The sequence below is a fragment of the Felis catus genome, chromosome F2, assembly GCF_018350175.1.
Source record: "Felis catus isolate Fca126 chromosome F2, F.catus_Fca126_mat1.0, whole genome shotgun sequence".
Lineage (NCBI taxonomy): Eukaryota > Metazoa > Chordata > Mammalia > Carnivora > Felidae > Felis > Felis catus.
The window spans coordinates 27,551,127-27,571,439 of NC_058385.1; the positions used below are offsets into that span (position 1 = coordinate 27,551,127).

Genomic DNA, 20,313 nt, shown 5'->3' on the forward strand with positions numbered 1-20,313 from the left:
TATAAACTTATAACGTAGAAGCTTATACTGCTTAGGAACCCTACATTTGGACATTTACTTAAAATTTTAAAAAATTGAGATCTCTAAGTAAATGTCCCTTTCTCTTGCTGTCTCCATTTTAGTTTCCTGAGTTTCTGGAAGGCCTGGTTTCCCCAAAGGAGCAGTTTCTGATAGAAGTCTGAAAGTCTGACCCAAGGGGAAAAAAAAAATCAAGTATAGCCAATGAATTAAGGACAAGAAGGTTTCCAATCAGGTAGGAACACTTAGTCTCACATTCAACCACCTCAGAAAAAGTATGCTGATGGCTGGATAAGACATGACTATTTGGAAAACGATGGATATATAACATACAAGGAAGTTGTTTGCAATTCCCTATGGTGTTTATCAGAGAGTACCTTGGAGGAAAATGAATACAATAACAGTATGATGCTTTTTTCCATTTTTAGCTCACTGTTGCCTAGTACATATAGTGATCTTGGTGACTGGTTTAATCCTAGGAGGTTAGTCATGTGCAGCAGCAGATTAATCTTTTTGTTACTTTCTCCTAAGACAAATCATATTCTAGGTTGTCTTCATGACCTTTTAGTTGCTTATCAAAATTAAGGGCTATGATGACAACAAGTCTAAGTAAGGAACAGCTGCAGTCAATGGTGTGAAGGTTCTTGTTGGGGCACACTTAGTTTTGGTCTTGGCAAAAAGTGAGTGTACATAGGGAGTTAAAAGGAAAATGGGGCATGGGAATTTACCTATGCATGTCAAAACTCCACTAACCACTTTATTTTTCATTAGCAATTTCAGATAAAACCTTAAAGCAAAATTAATAAAGATATCTCATTGTATGGCAAGACAAAAGACAGTAGTGACATCAAAATCAGGGCCTATCCATCTCATTCGCAGTTATATTCAGTGTTTACCATATCACCTGGTCTGTACTTAGTACTCAATATAAGACCCATGTTGAATGACTTATGGATGAATGAATGAGAAAAGTTAACGTGTTAGAAAATGTGTTTTATCCTTATATTTCCTTGTGTGTCGACTTCTGTATTCTCAGGATCCAGCACTGTAACTGACACTTTGAATGTAAGCAATAAAATTTGTTGCAAGAATGGATTAGTCACCATGATTCTAAGGATAATTATAAGACCAAGACAGACCCCATATTGCGAAGATCTATGACAGAAGTATCCATTAGTTGAAAGTCTAGATCTCACACTACTGATATAGCTGAAGAATTTATCTAGTTTTAATTTTTTTGAGTATAGTTGACACATTTGTTGTATAGTTATAACATTCGTAATGTTACATTCATTTTAGGTGTACAACATAATGATTCAACATCTCTCACCTATGCTCATCACAAGTGTAGCTATCGTCAGTTAGCATATAACACTATTACAATATCATTGACGATATTCCCCATGCTGTGCTTTTTATTCCTGACTTACTCATTTTATAACTGGCAGCCCATATCTCCACTCCCCTTCACGTATTTTCCCCATTCTCCTACTCCCATTCCCTCTGGCAGCTGTCAGTTTGTTCTTTGTATTTGTAGTTTTGATTCTTTTTATTTCTTATTTATTCATTTGTTTTTGTTTTTTAGATTCCATATATGAGTGAAATCATATGGTATTTGTCTTTCTCAACCTGATTTATTTTACTTAATACTACCATCTAGGTTCATCCATTTTGTCTCAAATGGCATGATCTTATCCTTTTTGATGATTGTGTAATATTCCTGTGTGTGTGTGTGTGTGTGTGTGTGTGTGTGTGCGCGCGCATGTGTGTGTGTATACCACATCTTTCTTATTCATTTGTCTGTTGATGGATACTTAAGCTGCTTCCATAGATTGGTATTTTAAATAATGCTGCAACAAACATAGGGTGCATATCTTTTCAAATTAGTGTGTGTTTTTTGTTTGTTTGTTTGTTTGTTTTTTTAGGTAAATACCCAGTAGTGGAATTATTAGATCATATGGTATTTCTCCATATTGTTTTCCATAGTGGCTGTACCAATTTATATTACCACCAACACTGAACAAGGGTTCCTTTTTTTCCACATACTCTCACCAACATTTGTTATTTCTTGTCTTTGATTTTAGTTATTCTGACAGGTGTAAGGTGATAGCTCATTGTGGTTTTGATTTACATTTCCCTGATGATTATGATGTTGAGCATCTTTTCATACTTCTGTTGGCCATCTGTATGTCTTCTTTGGAAAAAGTGTCTATTTAGTTCTCTGCCCATTTTTGATTGGACTGGTTTTTTTTGGTATTGGGTTGTACAAGTTCTTTATATATTTTGGATATTGACCCCTTATTGGATATATCATTTGCAACCATCTTCTCCCATTCATACGCTGCCTGTTTGTTTTGTTCATGGTTTCCTTCACCATGCAAAAGCTTTTTATTTTGGTGTAGTTCCAACAGTTTATTTTTGCTTTTGTTCCCTTGCCTTAGGAAACATACCTAGAAAAGTGCTGCTGCTGCTGATGTCAATGAAATTACTGCCTATGCTCTCTTCTAGGATTTTTATGGTTTCAGATCTCACATTTAGGTCTGTAATCCATTTTGAGTTTATTTTTGTGTATGGTATAAGAAAGTGGTCCAGTTTTATTCTTTTGCATGTAGCTCTTCAGTGTTCTCAGCATTGTTTACTGAAGAGACTTTTTTCCCATTGTATATTCTTGCCTCCTTTGTCATAGATTAATGGACCAAATAATTGTGGGTTTATTTTTGGGCTCTTTCTTCTGTTCCATTGATCTATAGGTCTATTTTTGTGCCAGTACCATACTGTTTTGATTACTACAGCTTTGTAGAGAATTTATTTAGTTTTAATTATTTACATATCCCATTACATTAGACATATTATTAAATGACTCAATTATGGATAGAATATCCCCTGATAAGCTTCTGTGCCATATTATTTGCAAAACATGATTTCTGGAGCATTTTTATAATGACAAAGATAAGGGCAATTTCAGAATCATTAACTTCTAAAACTGGTATTTATATTTTTCCACAGGTAGGTAGGATAGCCACAGTACTGCATGAGTGGCTATTTCTCTATAATCTGCTGTTGCTATCTTCTGCATTTCCAAGAGACAACAAAAGTCATTTCATTAAAGAAAGAAATGTAAATTTTAGCATAATGAAGCTTCCACCAAACCACATGTACTCTCTCTCTCAGATATGAAGAGGAAGTAACCATCTAAAATACCACCTTGGAACTCATTGCAAAATAAGAGGAAATCCACTCATATTTAATTATTTTACTCTTTAATTGATATATGATATTCTGATGTTAATAAAATCTAAGTTGCTAATGGGGAAATAGCTTTGTAATGCTTTTGTATTTATATGTATTTATCAATAATGTATGATATTACCTCCCCCACTTCATCTTTTTTCTGTATTCTCTTGACGCAGGAGATGTAGTTATCAGTTGTTTTTAACATTCCTAGGCAGCCACAGGACTAGTATCACTTAATTAATGACAATAAATTATCCCAAAGTAGGATGTCTTTATATGGAAAATAAAGCCCTCATGTGAAGAGGGAAAACTTTCATAGCTGAAAGATTTCAACTGTAAAAGATTAACTACTAAATATGTATGTTGTGTCAAAGTAGATTCCCTTTTCTATAATTAATGACTAAGGGTTATCTTTGATATATAGGGGATTTTAATTTTTAAAATGCTATTATATAATAATTAATACATGCAAAAGAAAATATTCAAATACATTAAGTTATGAGGTATAATAATAAACTCCTGCAAACACACCACTAAAATTGAGAACTGGAATCAAACTGCTGAATCATTTTGTTCTACCCTTATCCCACCTTCCAGTTTTCACCAAAGAAATAACTCTGATTTTGGCTTTATGTTCAACATTCACTTAATTTTTATGTATTTTTTTTTACTATATATATGATTTTGCTTATTTTTGATTTTTATAAAATTGATTTCACAGTTTATACAGTCTTCTGTGCTTGCTTTTTTTCACTCAACATTATGTTTCTAAGGTTCATCCTTGCGTGTTGTATTAGTGTTCATTAATTTTCACCACCGTATTTCATTGTAAATGTAAGAAAATGTGCTTACTTATTACTCTATTGATGATATTTGGGTTGTTTTGGACATATTATGAACACTGCTTCCATGAACATTTATTTTATGTTTCCTGGTACACATGTGCAAGACTTATTTTAACCATATTTAAGTAAAAGTAGAGTTGCTAAGTCATAGGGAATTATATATTCAACTTTAAAGAAAATGACAAAATGTTTTCCCAAGTTATGGAATCAATTGGAAGTCCTTTTGTTCTATATCTCATAGGTTAGAATGGCCAATGTCCTTGGTATAAAATCTCATTTGGTCTTAGTATTAGTCTCCTAGTGTTGCCCTAACAAAATACCGCTGATGGGTGGCTTAAAAAACAGAAATTTCAGTCTTCACAGTTGTGCAAGTTTGAAATGCAGTAAAAAGGTGTTGGTAGGTTTGGTTTCTCCTGAGTCCTCTTTCTTTGGCTTGCAGATGACTATTACCTTCTCACTGTGTCCTCACTTGACCATTTTAACTTTATATGTTCCTTCCTCTTCTCATAAGGACACCAGTCAGATTAGGTCCTCTGTTATGATTCCTTTTAATCATAATTACCTTTTAAAAGGCACTATTTTCAAATACAGCCACAATGGGAGTTTGGACTTTGAATATGAATTTTAGGGACTACAACTCCATCTAAAAACAGTTTTAATTTGTGCTTCTTTAATTACCAGTAGGTTTAGAATCCTTTCATTTGTTTGTTACTATGTTTCCTGTTCTGTGATATTCCAGAGAATATCTTTGGTCCATTTTTGTATTATCCTTTTCTTATTAGCTTCTTTTTATTCTTTAAATACAAATTAATAATCCTTTATCAACTATACATGGTACAAATAGGTTATGTCTTCTCACTTTTTTGATCTTGTGATAAACTGCAGCTCTTAATTTGAATGAAATCAAATTTAACTTTTAGGTTAGTGCCTTTTTGTCTTAAAATATCCTTTCCTAGCTTGATGTTACACAGATATAGCAGATTTTCTTCTAAAATTCATTTTTATTTTTTGTTTATTCTGTATTCAAGCCATTAATTCATCTAGAATGTATTTGTATGCATTATCCAATTTCTTTGTTTCCTGATGAATAACTAAGTTTCCCAGGACTGTTTACGAAATAGTCCATCCTTATCTGAATAATCTGTAGTGACTTCTCTGTGATATGTCAGATTTCCAAATACTGTATATTATAGTCTGAACTCCTTATTTTGTTCCATGAGTCTATTTGATTACCCTGAAACAACACCACACTGTCTTAATATAGGCTTATAATAATCTTCATATCTGTTGAGTAAATCCTTCCATGTTAATGTTCTTTAGGTGTTTCTGAGCTATTCTTGGCCATTTGACCACTCATAAAAATTTCAGAATTAGCAGCTCCACAAAACCTCTGTTAAGTATTTTGATTGAAACTGTATTGAATATATAAATGAAGTTGGGGAGAATTTACATCATTATGATGAGTCTTTCTATCAATAAACAAGGTGTATCTCTCCAGTTATTTAGGACTTCATTAATATCTTTCAATAGGCTTTATTATTTTCTCCACAAATGTCTTGCACATCTTGATTTGGGTTTATTCCTAAGGAACTTTAAATTTTAAATGATTTTTAAGAACTCTGTTTCTGGCTTATAGAAATGCAACAGGTTTTTGCATCTTGAGCTTCTATCTAACCATCTTGCTAGTACTGCTTATTAATAAGAGAAGATTTTCTCAGCAAAGAGAAATAAATGTAAAATTTGTTAATGTAATTAATAAATATAATTAATAAATGTAATTTTTAAAATTTTAGGTCAGCTCTGGTCAATAGATTTTTCTGTGATTATGGCAATGTTCTTAGTGTTATTCAACAGTATAGCCTTTAGTTGCACATGTTTTTTAAAATTTAAATGTAAATTAAACTCAACAAAATTAAGATTTCAGTTCCTGACTCAAACTAGTGCACATTTCAAGTATTCAATCGCCACATGTGGGTAATGCATATCATACTGGACAGCGTAACTCTAGATAATCAGACTGTGGAACCATGCAGTCCCAGGATTTTTTGTCAGTGGCATAGTGAGGTCTTCTATGTGACAATTATTCTTGTTATTAAAAAGAAAAGTCACTTAAACTAACCATCCATCCCTAACTTTTTTAAATAATCCCACGTACCTTTCACCATCCATGATTTTTCTTTAATTTTATTTATTTTGAGAGAGAGAGTGTTTGTGTATGTGTGAGCGAGTTGGGGAGGGGCAGAGAGAGAGGGAGAGAGAGAATCCCAAGCTGACTCTGCACTGTCAGCACAGAGCCCGATGCGGGGCTCAAACTCAAAAACTGTGAGATCATAACCTGAGCCAAAATCAAGAGTCCAAGTCTTAACCAACTGAGCCATCAAGGCACCCCCTTTCACAAATATTTTGAATCTTATTTTACATAACCTACTTCTTTAATTAAGTGTTTACTTTACTGTCCTAAAGTAGCACATACCACAGTATCCAAAGTTCCCTTCACTACTGGTAAACTATGATTGAATGAAGAAGCCCTTGTTCCACTACCTTGTTGGTCTTTCTTATAATCACATATTAATCTGTATCAGCCTTCATATTCAAAATCCACCTTCAAAATTAGCGACTATTCCCATGATAGTTATCTTTATTTCATTCAGCTAGTATTATGCCCTTCTTTTTTTTTTTTTTTATTAACGTTTTTTATTTATTTTTGGGACAGAGAGAGACAGAGCATGAACGGGGGAGGGGCAGAGAGAGAGGGAGACACAGAATCGGAAGCAGGCTCCAGGCTCTGAGCCATCAGCCCAGAGCCTGACGCGGGGCTCGAACTCACGGACCGCGAGATTGTGACCTGGCTGAAGTCGGATGCTTAACCGACTGCGCCACCCAGGCGCCCCGTATTACGCCCTTCTAAGTGTAGTTTCAATTATTTTCTCCTAACAATCTCGTATTTATCCATGTGGAAATGCATCTCCTACTTTTTCTTACCCTATTCTGAGTTCTTTCTGTAAATGAATCCTCATGAGATTTATTTCCTCTGACTTTAATTACTTAATATTTTCTAAAAAACTTAAAATATTCTGGTAAGCTCCTTTTTAAAAATTATTTATATATTTTAAATAATGTGTTATGATAAGAAATTATACTTGGTAACCAAAAAACCTGAGTCTTTACCTATAAAAATGAAATAAATCCATTCAAGTAAGTCATTTTATATATAAGATTTGTTCTGATTCTAAAATCATAATGATGATTTAGAAAATTCTGTTTGAAATATGAAGAGATTCAAAATCTATAACACTCTTGAATTCTACAAAAAATCTATAAAAAATGTAGGGATTTCCCCCTTTTCCCATAAATTTGATGTATAAATTATAATTCTTCATCCCTCACCTATAGCATACTATAGCTGCAGTAGACACAAAGACAAAATATGTATAAATATGGTGCACTAATTTTTAAAATGATACTTTTGTTTAAAAATTTTAAAATTGTTTGAAATTGTTAAAATTTTAAAAATTACCTAATTTTTCACAACTTTTCCATTCCCCATGACACTGCAATCAATCATGAACTATTTGCTTTTCTGTTTGTTAAAGCTCATTTTACAATATCAAGCATTAATTTATCCTTAACATAGGAAATTTTGGAAAATGAGCTTTCATAATTTCTAGTATTACATACTCTCCTAGATTTCCTCCTTTCTCACTTGTCATTCCTTACCAGTATACTCTGGTCATGACTCCATCCTCAGTGTCTAACTTTAGAATGCCCTAACCTTCATTCCCTCTTCACTCTCTATCTACACTCACTACTCATGAGTTTTAAACTGGTCCCATCACTTTAATGGGTAGATGACTGTGGTTCCCAGATTCGTACTTCTAACCCTAACCACTCATCCAAGCTCAAGACTCGTTATTTCAGTTTCCCACTACCTCCACTCTATGCATAGTAGACATTTCAAAGTCAGCAGGTAAAAATAAATATTTTCTTCTGATTCACCCCTTCCACTCCAGTTTTTCCTGGCTCCATAACTCATCCAGTTTTTCAGACCAAAAATGTTGGAATCATCCTTAAAATTCTCATTTCCCCACAATTCCCACATCCAGTCCATGAGAAATTCATGCCAGGTCTAACAGGAAAATATATTCTGAATCTACCTACCTCTCACCATCTTCAACTCACTCCAAGACACCATTGCTTGTCTTATCTAATGCAATAAGCAGCCTCTTCCATGGTCTCCTGGCTTTTTCTCTTGCCCCAACCCTTATAGTCTATTATTCAGTACAATAGCCAGACCAATCTTAAAAAACATAAATCAGATCACATTATTTATAAAAACCCATTTCCATCACTCTTAGAGTAAAAATTAAGCTGCTGTACATTTCCTACATGCATTCAATGTTTCTTCATTTATAATACTATCCTCTCACACACTTTCCTTCAGGATTTTTCTTTTTGTAATGGTTTTCCCAGGATCAGGGCCTTTGCATTTGCCACTCCCTAAAATCTGGAAAATCTGTAAGATTCCTCCAAACAAGATCTTGGAAGGCACTTATATTTCACTCTGTGGAGACGTTTTGTAGAAGATATTTTTGCATAAGATAGATATATTTTACTTTGGAGACTATTCATATATCTATCAATGTCTAAGTTGGTTAAATAACAAATGTGAACTAACAGCTAAAACAAAATTGTTATAGTTAGTAAGACCTATGTGTTTTAAACAGTGAGCTTTAAAGAATTATAGACATGTGAGGTGCACCGTAGTCTCAGTATTTAATGCGTAAGAATCAGCTGAGATGTTTCCCAAATATCCATTACCCTCTACAGAGATGCTGAGCAGGAAATTAGGACAGGATCCAAGAACCTGAATTTTAACAAGTACCTCAACTGATTCTGTTGCAAATGGTTTGCAGACAGCCTTTTGAGAGACACCGAGCTGGTGTATTTTCTTAGATACACGGAGACCAGACATGATTACCAATGATCGTACAACTCACTAATGAGATGCAACTGTGACTCACCAAACAGATGAAGTTAAAACCTAAGTGATAAAAGAAGAAGAGGATCCAATAAGAACCAATATAGATGCTATCCCAAGCTAGGAGTTTTGCAAATCCATTCATAGAAATGGACTGGTAGTTAACAGTCAAATAGCACTATATATACGTGTGTTGTTGTGTATTAAAATATATTTTTGTTACATATTTTTTGCTATAAAATTATGTGTACATGTGTGTCATATATATAGCTAAAGGATATAGATATGTAAAAATATGTAATCTAGGTTCAGTTCTTCAGCTGATACTTCATAATGCCTTTATAATTCTCTGAATAAAGAACCTCTTCAAATATTGTTTAGGGAAGAAAAATACTTGTCTATTTCTTTTCTCATCCACTTCCTTATCCCTTCCCTTCTTGAACAATTTAGTCCAGAAGCTATTAGATGAGATCAAGTTAGCCTTTGTTGGTGTGGGGATGGTGGGCATGCAGGGAACCACAGTGCTTTGGCATTGTGTCTCAGAGCCTGAAAAGGGTGAGAAGGATGTCTGCAAAAGTGTGGAGTGTTGAAGTCTGATTGGCATGAGAAGGACATCCTTATGAAGAAGTGGTCATGGCAACCACTCAATACAGATAGTCATAACTTGTACTAGGTGAGGAAAATGTATGGGATGGGAAAATGTCAGCTATAAGAATGTGTTTAACAGGGAGATTGATCCAATAAATAGGAATATTAAGGATACGGTAATCAATGTTTCTCATTATCTGAGGAAGGTGTTAAAATAGGAAAAGGACGGAAACTAGAATGAACTTTGTGGTGTTAAATGAGGATCAAGGATATTAATGTGAACTCATGATTTTCAATACACAGACAGAGAAATAAACACAGATATAATGTGAATGTGTACATGAACATATAAATGTTTATGAATATGTTTTTTCATATGTGTGTACATATATATGTACATAAATGCTCTAGTTCTGTCTGTTTGAAGTACCTGGGGCTGCTGCTTGCCAATAGCAATGAGCACACCTAGTGTCCAGATCTTTGATTCAAATTACAGGTCTCCAACTGAAGGAACTATAGCTTTTTGGAGAAATGACTGATTCCAAAGCTAGGGCACAGAAAATATAAAATGACTGTAGACCATATTATGGGTTCAAGAAATAAGGAAGATATTAAAGAATAATGGTGAGGAACACCTGGATGACTCAGTCAATTCAGCATCCAGCTTGGCTCAGGTCATGATCTCACAGCTCATGAGTTCAAGCCCTGCATCTAGCTGTGTGCTGACAGCTTGGAACCTGCAGGCTACTTCGGATTCTGTGTCTCCCTCTCTCTCTGTCCCTCCCCCGCTCACTCGCTCTCTCTCTCTCTCTCTCTCTCTCAAAAAATAAATAAATATTAAAAAAAAAAGAAAAAAAAAGAAAAAAAAAGAACGGTGAAACACCCAAAGACATATACACCAAATTGAAGGGGTTCCCACAGGGCAAATCTTGAACAATCTAAGTCTCAAAATAAATAATGATAGAAACAAATTATAGTCCATTGAATAAAATAGGACTCTATGAGTTCATACTGATGTAAATAATTAAATTTAATAAATTATGTTTGATGAGAAACAGGATATTTACATACTCACAAAGTACCTTACCATAAAACTTATGAATGAGGGAAAGAGAAAAAAATAACTTTATAGTGAAGACTGGGTGACACCCATCAACCAAATACATAAAATTAATATCCTAGTAAGGGTATAAATTAAAAGTTTGCCAAAATTGTTTGATAGGATGCACTAAGAATAGAGATTTACTATTGTGATATTCCTTCCAACTATATATATCCTAAATTTAATCATGAGACAAATACAAACAGCTAAATCCCACAAAATATCTGGGTCTGTAATCTTTAAAAGTTTCAAAGTTATGAAGGTCAGCATGAGAAAATTTTCCAGATTAAAAAACTAAAGAAATAGGATAACTTAATGCAACATGTGGACTTGGGATTGATTCTGTTATTTTGTAGGAAATGACTGGGATAGTCGACAAAACTTAAAAGGGGTCTGAAAATTAGATAGCACGGTAGTAATGTGTCATGTTAATTTCTTGATTTTGATTTGCATGATTATACTTGGATATATGTTTGTAGGAAATCTTAAAGTCTTTGAGGGTGACAGTGCATTATGTTGGCAACTTACTCTCAAATGGGTTGGGTGATGAATTATTTTCATTGTCATTTCAATTTTTCTGTTAGTTTTGAGATTATTAAAAAAAATTACAAAGATAAAGGAAAAGATTTCTGAGTCAAGTAATCCTCCTCCTGCTGGCAACTAGCATAGTTAAAACTTTACAATGATAGTCTGCTTCTCAGTCTACATGTGCTAATTACTCTTACTAGCACTATATACTTCTGTTGGTTGTATCACTTTCCATTTGAGGACTCTGGGTTTTTTTCCTAATGATGTTTCTTTTTTCTTTTGTTTTTTGCTCTATCAAATATCTATGAAATATCTATGAATCTGGTAAAGTCTTCTCTGTATTAAAATAAAATCAATATGATACATAAGAATGAAAATAGGTTCTTGAAGAAATTTATAAATTCCTACCTGCATTCAAATTGGAGTAAATTGGCCTGCAATTCATAAACAAAATAAAACACTATAAGGAACACTTGGACTCAGGAACTCAAAACGGTTGCACGTGTTTATCCTGTAAGATGCCTATAATGAAACAGCAGGATAAAGACTGTCTGTCCAAACCGAAATACAACCTTTTAAACCACGTTTCAGGTCAGACCATGGAACAGCAGGCCAATTCAGTAAAAAAATTGAAATAATTCGTGTTTTCAACAATTTACTAAGTCAGCATTTGGAATAATGAAAAACTTACCTTTGACTCTAAGAAAACTGGACAGTCATTAGTTAAAGCAAATGTGTTGTCCTACTGGCCTACACCTGGCTAAAAATAGTAGTAAGACTTGAGAACACCCAGGGACACTCAACAGACTCTCTAAATATAGCCTTTCCTTTCTCTAAAAGCTTTTAGAAGTATACTATCTTTTGTGAAAACTTGGCCTTTATAAAGGACACATGGACCTTTATAAAGGTCGGTGACTTTTAGGCCTAGAAAAGCTTTGAAGTATTTTCTCAGTTTGGGAACCCACATTTTGGAGTCATGTAAACTGAAGCCCAAGAAATTCAGTATTTTGCCTAGCACCAAATGGTAAATAAGTAATAATGATGGCACTCAAACCTCTGTCTTCTAAATCCACTGAACATGGATGGCAGGTAGTAGTTTGAAATACCTGCTTATCGGGGCGCCTGGGTGGCTCAGTCAGTTGGGCGTCCGACTTCAGCTCAGGTCGTGACCTCGCGGTCCGTGGGTTCGAGCCCCGCATTGGGCTCTGGGCTGAGAGCTCGGAGCCAGAAGCCTGTTTCGGATTCTGTGTCTCCCTCTCTCTGACCCTCCTCTGCTCATGCTCTGTCTCTCTCTGTCTCAAAAATAAATAAATGTTAAAAAAAAAAAAAGAAATACCTGCTTATTTTCATCACCCTCAACAACACATTCTTTCTATGCCTTATCCCTCTTACTTCTTTAAGAGGGTTGACAACAATCTGTAAAATTTAGCTATACTAAATTTTTAAAATTTTTCTATATGATATTACTATGTTAAAAATGTGTAAGGGCATTTTCTTTGCTTCTTAAAATGCCTCTGCCTACATTTACAGTATTTTACTGTTGAATTATTGAATAGTAATAAGCATAGAAACACATTCTAGTAGAGGAGACAAGTGTTAGGGGCAATATGGTAAGGAGTAGAGTAAGTAGTAACTCCAAGGGAGATGGGGAGAAAAAGAAGAGAACAAAAATGTGATTTGTTTGGAAAAAATTAATGGCAAGTTAATGTTTGGTTATACCTAATACAGTATAACCGAACTTAATTTAAATTCCAGGTTAACTTCTGTTGTTTGCATTGCCACAGACTAGGGAGTAAACAAAGCAACACAATTTTTGTGTTCCGCTATTTTGTATTAAATTCCTAATGATTTCTACAAGATTTTTTTTAATAAATAAAAAAACAAGACTTGTCTTTATTTTCTCTGTTGGTTTGCACTTTAATAAGCTGACAAATGGAATTTAGCTGAATATTTATGATTAACCCTGTGCCATAACTTTTTAAATGTTTACTTGAGAGAGAGTGTGTGCACATACCATGCACACACATGAGTGGGGGAGGGAGTAGAGAGAGAAAGAGAGACAGAGAGAGAGAGAGAAAATCCCAAGAATCTGCACTGTCAGCGCAGAGCCTGACATGGGGCTCAATATCACAAACCATGAGATCATGACCTGAGCTGAAATCAAGAGTCAGATGCTTAACCAACTGAGCCACCCAGGTGCCCTAACCCTGTCCCATAATTTTAAAGGCACTAGAGATTGTGTGTGTGCACATATGCACACACACATATACACCCATTTCCTATCAACTATTGTGCTGCCTTTGGAACCAATGAAATAAAGTTTTCAATCAAAAAATTATTACTGTCATGTAGACAAAAATCAGATATAATAGTGGGGGCAGCCACTGGTGAGGTTAAAAGCCACCCTAGGTGATTTATACACGCAGCAGGATTGAAGGTCTCACTTCAGCTGCAGCACTTCGATGGCAGTATAACCAAGCATGGCTCTATTTTCATATCTAAGATCTGTTTTTTTTGTTCTTTTTTATTTTACTTGAGTATAGTTGACATACAATGTTACATTAGTTTCAGGTGTACAACATAGTGATTCAATATCTCTACACATTATGCTATACTCACCGCAAGTGTAGCTACTATCTGTCACTAAGCAATGCTATTACAATATCCTTGACTGTATCCCCTATGTTGTGCCTATTATTCCGGTGACTTATTCATTCCATACCTGGAAGCCTATATCTCCCACTCCCCCTCATCCATTTTGCCCACTCACCCCCACAACCATCAGTTTGTTCTCTGTATTTATAGGTCTGATTCTGTTTTATGTTTGCTTGTTTATTCAATTGTTTTTTTTTTTTTTTTTTACATTCCACATATGAATGAAATCATATGGTATTTCTCTTCTGAGACCTGTTTTACTTAGAGTTCTTTGGCAAATGATTCTATGTGTTTTTATACTATTTGGCTGTACTATAAATTATCAAAAGTTGGTGTGAATTAATGAAGTGATTTGCAAAATTGAAAGCCTAGAAGATAAGCATGAGGTCTCCTAATTAACACTCAAATAAATTTGGATGACACAGACATTCTGGAAATTAGCCAAAGACGTTAATAATTCATAGTGCTGAAATAAAAAATGTTCTAGTTATGTCAATACAAAAGAAATCCTAATTTATACCACAAGGTAATAAAGTCTAAAAGTTTATTTGTTACATATTTAGTTAGTACCCTACACTACATATAATCCTTCTCTGAAATTTGGAAGACGAACAAAAATAGAAACTCTCCACCCTCTTGAGATCTCTTAGTTTCAGTTTACAGTAACTTCATAAGTAGTATTTTATTTATTAAAACCAATGTTTGCCACTTTAAATAGTTTCTTAAATGTTACTAATAATGCAATTGAGTAATAATGATAATTTAAACTACTGATAATAGAGTTGATATTATAGATGCTTGATATTGATAGCAAAATGATTTTGATAATCTACAAAATGTCATGAGGTTTTCCAGAATAACAACCTGTCTCCTAGACAAAAAGGCACTTATTATTTGTCTTCTCACCTTATAAAAAGTTACTAAAATTTGTATTATATCTTATTTTTAAACGTTTATTTATTTATTTTTGAGAGCCAGGGGGAGGGACAGAGTCAAAGGGAGAGAGAGAATTCCAAGCAGGTTCCACATGGTCAGCACAGAGCCATATGCAGAGCTGGATCTCAGGAACCGTGAGATATGACCTCAAGATATGAAATCAAGAGTCAGAGGTTCAAGCCACTGAGCTACCTAGGTGCCCCTAAAATTCATATTTTAATATAGTTCTGTGTATTACCTCATTTTGAAACTATCGATTTATATATCCACTGTATATGGCATAAATATCACATATATTTCTCAATGGCTACATTAATATTTTCTTAATTTGTTAAAGTATTTAATGCATGTTGCTGTTCTTTAGCATTCACTTTTCTCTCTGGAGCCTATCCCACTGACTTCAAAAAGCCTGATAAATCTGAAAATCTCATGGTAATGTATGGAAAATCTTAAAATATAATGATGGTAGAGAAAAACAGTACTAAACATTGTGCTGAAGTTCATTCCATTAATAAAGAGATAAAATTCAGACATATAATAAATATGAAAAACATTTATTATAATATACTGAACAGGACATTTTCAATAAAGGGAGATATTGAATACCAAATAGAAAATTCATATCTGCAAAGCAGATGAATTGGCAATGATGATATATATACTTAAATATATGGAAACATAATCATAGCACCTGTTTTTCTTTTTGGCTGAAAAAAGGAGTATTGGAGTGCTTAAGTACTATTTCAGTTGGAATAGATATTTAGACATTATGCAGAAAATACTTGATTGCGGAAGAGCAGATATTAGCATGTGTGTAAATGTGGGTTTTCAATTAATGCATTTTCATTCATGCAGAAAGGAAAAGAATGCCAAATTACTTTAAATGTGGCATTGTGATACCTTAACGTGCCATTCTTAGACTTTTGCTGCTGCTGCTTTTCCTTTAGCATTTACCAAAGAATGCCATCTTGTCATTCATCTAAGTTAAGAATTCTAGAAGCAATCCCAGTATTCTCACTGAAGGGCCCCTACCTACCTTCATGCTCCTCACTCAAAAAGTCAAATTCCTGGCTCTCCTATACTAGACAGCTCTCTCCAATGTAGGCCTGCTTTTTCACTCCCTGGCCCAAGATCTCTGCCTCAGCCTCCTACTGAAGTCACTTCTAGTTCGTTGTGAGTAGGGCCCTTTTTAAAGATTCCTCAGTCCTAGGCAACTGCACTTTTGGATGCACATGACATCTTATCAGTTGTATTAAAATGCTTCCATATCAGAGGCTCCCAGGTGGCTCAGTTGGTTAAGCATCCAACTCTTAATTACGGCCTGGGTCATGATCTCACTGTTTGGGAGTTTGAGCCCCACATTGAGTCCTGCATCAGGCTCTGCTCAGACAGTGCAGAGCCTGCTTGAGATTCTCTCTCTCCCTCTCTCTGCCCGCCCCCACTCTCACTGTCTCTCTCTCTCTCTCTCTCTCTCTCTCTCACACACACACACAATAAACTTAAAAAAAAGTATCCATATCACATAGTCACTGTAATTTATTGATAACTAACTCTATGAGAGTTGAGCAACACTATAGTTGATAAGCTGCACAAATACTAGTGTTCAAAAAAACTAGTTAGACAAGTTTCTATCGCAATATTGCAGATTTTTTTCATGTTTTGAAACCATTTTTTTAAGGTGCCAATTTAATAAGTCCTTCTCAAACTCTGGTAAGTGTCCCTGGTAAGTGTCACAAGGCTGAACAGCCCTGACTGAGGTGGCTAAAGATGAGGACCATTACCTGCATGAGTAGACCAGATCTGTGGGAGCTGGAATGCAAAATGTTTCTAGAACAAATATAGAAACCAAGGAAGGGATGGTAGTGTCATTTAATGTGTGTATCAGATGATAGTATTAAAAAACAAGGTACTGTAGGGATGTTAATAAAATGCCATCCTATAAAGTAATGCCTCAAAACAGTATGTGAACTGTTTACATACTTTTAAAAGAAATATTGCTGACAAACCATCAACAGAAAATTAAGTTTCTTATGCTCTTAAATGGCATACTGGTTTTGTAAGTGGTTAAATTACCTACCAGTTTCATGACTTAATGTTTCCAGACCCTTGTTATTTCATCTTTAAACTGAGATAATGAGAATACTCTATTTGATAGAGTTGTTGAGAATTTAAATTATATAATTCTAATAAACTGTTTAGTATGGAATCTGGCAAATAGCTGATATTTTGTTATTACTGATAAAACGCTAGTAAACAATAACTGTTTCATTCTTTTTATGGTCATTGTTACAACTTGGAGCAGACCAGAAAATACTACTGAGCTTGATTTGACCTTTCATTGTTATTTTGAAGATGGAAAAGTTAAGAATGAGTTATTTTGAAAAGAAATGAGTCAGTGTTCTAACATCCTTTCAAAAGTTAAATATTTATTTGATATAGAAAAAAAATAGTCTTAGTTCAATAAGAAGGTATAGATTTTCAAATTATCTTTTCTCCTTGGAATCATACAGACCCAGAAAAGGAGAAAAGACAAAAGATTTAGAAAGTATTATATAACAAAGAACAGCACCAGCCCCAGGCTTTTAATGCTTTTATAATTTTGATGTGAATAACCCCAGGCTTCCATTCTGACATCAGTACTACCAGAGACTGTGTAAGACATGGTCAGTTTGATTAACCTCTCTCTGCTTTAGTTTCTTCATCTATAATGTGCAAGTAATATTACTTGTCACTTGCCAACCAGCAGTATTTCTTCAGCTAATTGACTGTCTCAGCAGGGATGTTGCAAAGATTAGCTGATAAATGATTTATAAACCCTTTGAAATATTAAGTAAATGATGTAAAAAGCTCTAACAAGAGGACAGAACAAATCATTCCATGCATTAATTTGCTACTTAATTATATATGTTTTATATATTAAAAAAAAAAACACCTTGAAAAAAGGTAACCCTCAGCACAGTGAAAGTAGGACAGATTACTAGGAATTCTAGAGTGCTTTTTGTTGTTGTTATTTTTTAAATCCTGTTATAATTAAGAATATACAGAAGAAAAAAAGTGTATTACAGGAAATGATTATAGTTCACCTCCTTAAATTTATGAAAAGTCTTCAAGACAGGAAAAGAACTGAATAAAAATAAGGAACCATGCTTCCTCAGCCTACTTTTACTATTGACAATGGTATAACCTTGATAATTTTACTTAACTAATGAGGATTTTGAGTAAGATAATTTTTAAAAATCTACAAAATATTTCTTATAGATATAAGAACAATATAGAAAATCCTGTGCCAAGCACTGTTAGGGACTAAAAATTCAAAGACCCAGATCTCAGGAAAAATATAATATACAGAGAAGAGTGATATGAAAATAATTAAATAATAATTCTTGCATAGCACCAAATTAAATGAACACTGTAATACATTATTCATTATACCTGGAGATGGGAAAAGGGTGTAGTTTATAAATTTGGTTTGAGAGATCACCAGGGTTTTGTTGTTATTGGGAAAGAAGGGCATTCTAGGTTAGGAAAACAGGATTAGAAAACCGTAAGAACACCAGACATACTGCAAATGTTAGCTATGAATGAAACTTAATATGCATGAGAGAGGTAGTTGTAGGGAAAGGTAAAGTAGGTTGGCTTCAAATTCTAGAAGACCATGCAAAAAATTTTAACTATGTTTAGTGGGTTTCCAGGAACCATTGAAGATTTTTGAGTACTTTATGTTTTATAAAGTTAATTCTGGTGATAGTGGAAAGCATAAATTGGAGAAGAATATGTTTAGATAAGTAAGTAGTAAGCATATAATTCCAATAGTCAAGAAACAGATGATGAAGGTAGTGACCAGAGAAAAAATGGAAATGAAGAATGTAAGAGAGACATTGAATAGACAGAATTAAAATAATGAGGTTTGAAAAATTATTAGATGCAAAGATGAGATGTGAGTAGTTATTGGGACGGAGTAATTGAAGACAATTTTAAGATATCTGTCGTAGGTGGCTGACGAAATAGTGGTAATATACACTAAAAATAATGAGAAGAATGAATAGTTTGGAGGTGGAGGTGGAGTTATGGCAAAGGGATTCCATTTTGAACCTACTGAATTTGTGTTTTTGAAGACAATCATGGTGGATTTTCAATAGGCAATAAAAATTCTCAAGCTATACTTTAGAAAAATATCAGGCCCCCAAATTATAGATTTGATAGTCATCTATATATACAAGTGGCAGTTAAAACTACTGGGGTAGGGGAGCCTGGGTGGCTCAGTCGGTTGAGCGTCCGACTTCGGCTCAGGTCACAATCTCACGCCCTGTGAGTTTGAGCCCCATGTCAGGTTCTGTGCTGACAGCTTGGAGCATGGAGCCTGCTTCAGATTCTGTGTCTCCCTCTCTTTCTGACCATCCCCTGCTCATGCTCTGTCTCCCTCTCTGTCAAAAATAAATAAACATTAAAAAAAAAAAAAAACTACTGGGGTAAATGGGATTACCAAACAGAACATAAAGAACAACAACAAGAAGAATAAATATTATTTAAGAGATAAGTGGGGGAAACAGCAAGATGAAATTTAAGGAAAAGACTATGGGGAAACTAACAGCAGTAACTATAGTAGCCAAAGGAGGAAAAACATTTCAAGAGAAGTAACAATGTAAAATTCTGTATACAGTTTGATAGGGATGATTACCGTGAAAAAATTGGAATTTTGTGATTATTCTGGTTTTTTCTTTGAGAAAGCAGTTCTGGTAAATTGATAAATAACGTAAGTCAAACTGCAAAGAAAAATAGAGGAAGCAGGGAAAATTAGTATCTACCTCTTTTCCTATAAGTTTGGGAGGAAATGAAAGTAAAACAAGTGAGTGACTTAACATACAGCATTAAAAAATGGAATATATTTTATAACAGGGGAAGTGTAAGCAATTTTATAGGCATTAGAGAAATAGGGAAAAGAAGCAAAATTGAAAGAACAATAATGGGAGAGAAGATAGAATCAAAAACACCAGTCAGATATTAATGTTGGGCAAAAGACTCTTGAATAAAGAGATGGACAGTTTTGATGTGAGGATAAAGAAAGAGGAATTGAAGAAAATTATATAGGATGACCTTGATCTTTTCATAGAGTCATTAGGCAAGATTTTCTATGAAGAGTAAGAATTTGAAAGAATTTGAAATATAAATAAGACTTGAGAAGCGCAGACAAATAAAGAAACTGCTGTTGTTAGGGATAATAAAGAGGTCAGCAAGAAATGAACAAAGAGATTTATGAGTAGCTTTGAGGTCACTTGTTGCCTAATTAGTGGAGCTATTTCCTAAAGGAATATACCCTGTGCTTCTGGCTTTATAACACTTTTAGGCTTAGATTTCTCATTACAAAGTTTTGATTTGCTAAGTATTGTGGAAAGGAAAAAAAAACAGATTTGAATCAGACAAGAAATTAA

At 34.1% G+C, this 20,313-nt stretch overlaps 1 protein-coding gene across 2 annotated transcripts in view; it reads left to right on the plus strand.

Moving 5' to 3' along the window:
• The window catches only part of PKIA (cAMP-dependent protein kinase inhibitor alpha), a 94,372-nt gene that overhangs the window by 57,478 nt on the left and 16,581 nt on the right, over window positions 1–20,313 (plus strand). Inside the window, exon 2 of one of the 2 annotated variants that reach the window (XM_011291341.3) lies at window positions 123–253. The exons of the other annotated variant lie outside the window; for it this stretch is intronic. The gene's annotated coding sequence lies outside the window, so the exon portion shown is untranslated. The remainder of the gene's footprint in view (window positions 1–122; window positions 254–20,313) is intronic. 2 annotated transcript variants of the gene reach the window in all.